Genomic DNA, 3,010 nt, shown 5'->3' on the forward strand with positions numbered 1-3,010 from the left:
CCTCCTCCCTCAGTCGGTGCCAGTCTTCTACATCTAACCACTTGGGCTTTGCAGCCCCACTCTTGATTGCCTTGCGTGCGTCGGATAATCTATGTGACATGTATGCATGCATGCAATCCATCATCCAGCCCGTAGAGAATCTATCTACTGCGACTGGCACCGGAAACTCCTCGTGCAACGTTGCTACTATGTAGTCCTTGCTCCCCTCCAGTATGTTCTTCCAATGATCCAAGACGTTGTGCCGAAAAACTTATTGGCACAACTCTCTCATGCGAGCTATCACCCTCCTCCCCTTATCATTCATGATGATGGCTCCTGACCTACTATCAACTAAATATCCATAACCCCAAGGAGTCTGCCTAAGATGGGTCCTCTCCCATCTGCGTCCACGCTCCTGGCCATTTCCAAGAGACCCCTGTGCATCCACTGTACCGACGGGGGTAATATCTCTCGGAGTGGCACCCCCAGAAGGGTGCCACCTGACGGCTGCGCAAAAGCCGGAGTAGCTAGAGTAGACGTCCCCACAGGTGTGACAAATCTTGGAGGTGACGCAGCTCCAGCTGAATGACGAGATGGAGATACCGCGTCTGTGTCTCCACAGCATCCACCTAAGCCACGACAGTAAGGAGTCGCACCTGTATCTCGTGTCGACCAAGGGCTCACTGCCTCTGTATCTCTGCAGCATCCCCCTGATCCCGATGCACTCTCTCCCTCTAGCCCAAGTCGTGAGCGTCGAGATCGTCTGCTCGAAGCCAAAGCATCTGACACTACAACAAAAAGGCCTCATAGACGCACTTTTAGACGTGATTTTTGAATATAGATAAAATCTTACGGGCGCGTCTATCCGCCCGTTTATTTGCGCGTCTACGGCGTCACGTCTATAATCGCATATATGAACGAATTTACACGCAAAAAAAGATGCGCAATAGATGCACATATACATGCGTGAATACATGCGCATAATAAACCAAAATTGCTATTTATTTAATTCATTTTGCGCATCTATTTTGCAGTTAGAGAGGCATATAGACACGCTTATAGATGCGCTTTTACAAGCACTGGTAGACGCGAACGGAAAACAAAAAAATCTCATTAAAAAAAAAAGATATTTAATTTCTTTTTTAAATTTGAATTATCTAGCACGTGTATAAGCGCGTGTACTCTGCATTGTAGACGCGCATATAAACGCACATTTTCTGCAATTTAGACGTGCGGATAGACGCGCAAAACAGAACTGGAAAAAAAAAACCAGAGAGCATTGCAACCACATGCTCTCTGGTTTTTTTTTCCCCCTCCCATACATCAGATTGTGTATTTGGGAAAAAGACAATGTATCTTACGGTGTCGTAGAGTTCATGCAAGAGCTGCAGAACACGGAGTTCAAGGTATAGCAAGGAAAGAGACTAACAAGAAGAACTCAAAAGTTTTGATGCGAAAGTACTCTATATTTCTTGTCAAGTAAATTACATGAGGTCCATGTTCAGAAAAATCTGTAATATCTCATAACCAATTTTGCATTCAGATGTTTGAAGACAGTTATACTATTGGCACAAAGGCTTGAAGAGTCTTGAAGAGTTCTGCTGGAAAGAAAATGGCCCAAGGACAATCCGAGAAGCTTTTCCCAAACAGGGGAAAACATCAGGCATACAAGGAGGATGCTCTACCTCTTGTGTAGCTAGCTTTCTGCAGCCCAGCAGAATCTTCTGCCCTCCAAGTCCGCAATCCTTCCTCCGGAATCCCTGCAAACATGTCGCAGTGTCTGCCTCATGTCACGCACAGCAAAGCGCCCGAGGGGCGGGTACTCAGAGAAGTTCTCCACAATCATGGGCTTGGTGGGGATCATCTTCACAAACCCAGCATCGTCGTTCTTCAGGAACTTCGGCTCCTTCTCGAGCTCCTTGCCAGACCGCCGATCGATCTTGGTCAGGATCTCGGCGAATTTGACCGCAATGTGCAAGGTATGGCAATCCAGCACAGGAGCGTAGCCATTGCCGATCTGCCCTGGGTGGTTTAATGCGGGCATAGCCCGCCATTCTTAGCCTTTCAAAAAGCCCCCTTTTCTTAGCTTTTTCCCCCCCAATCTCAACATAGCATTCGTAAAGCTATTCTGAAAGTACAAAGCTTTTTATCTTTCCCTCCAACTTTCAAAACAGAAAGCCTTCTCTTTTACTACCTCAATGGTTTCTCCCATGAATCCATGGTATCAAATGCACCAATTTATAACCAACCTTTGAAATCATATGTAGCAAAGGATTTCTGTTGTGATCCAATCGAAGCAAGGTCCATAAGTTCAGCCATGGATGACATGAACCACAAGCATAAGAAAAATAGCACGATATCACGATCTGATTCAATGCTTCAATGACCTTTGATGTCACAAAGCTCTCTGGTTCATCTCCCCCATCCGTCTCATGTCCACATTCTCCGTATCCCCTCCTTTCTTTGCAGTCTTGACTTCATTGGCATGGAGAATTCTAGCATATTCAGGAGGGAAGAATCAATCTTTATTAATGTTAGCTTCTACTCCACCTCCTTTGATTCCACGATTTCTTGCAGTTTTCTTAGAGATCATCATTGAAATTATCAGCTTGATAATGTCCTTTGGCATCAATTTTTCATATTTTTCTGTCACACATACAACATGCATACAAACTGAAACACACATAAACACAAACACACAAGTGGAGTATGTACATTGGATGCGGGTACTGAAAGGACGGATTATCTTAATGCATCAATCACACACAATGAATCACACGTGAAAAGATAACACAAATGCACAACAAAAATGGAGGTGTTTACAGCTCAGATGCGCAGCAGCACAACATCCACCCCCTCTAAACCTGCGCATCCTCCAGATGAGCCAACTATCCAGGATCATCCAAGTCCACAAACAGGTCCAGTCCTTCATCACTTTCTAGTAGACCTGTTTCTCCATCAGCTTCATCATCCATATTCTCTGCTTCTTCTACCTGCTCTTGTTCTACCAATGCTTCAAGTGAATACTCTT

The 3,010-nt window shown here is 45.0% G+C and overlaps 1 pseudogene; it reads right to left on the reverse strand.

Annotated features, from left to right (window-relative positions):
• Positions 1-1,675: 1,675 nt before the first annotated feature.
• LOC148024800 (elongation factor 1-alpha pseudogene) lies at positions 1,676-2,023 on the reverse strand (annotated as a pseudogene).
• Between the last annotated feature and the right edge of the window lie 987 nt (positions 2,024-3,010).

The sequence above is a fragment of the Lygodium microphyllum genome, chromosome 15, assembly GCF_053477565.2.
Source record: "Lygodium microphyllum isolate KBCC chromosome 15, Lygodium_microphyllum_v1.1.10, whole genome shotgun sequence".
NCBI classification, from domain to species: Eukaryota; Viridiplantae; Streptophyta; class Polypodiopsida; order Schizaeales; family Lygodiaceae; genus Lygodium; species Lygodium microphyllum.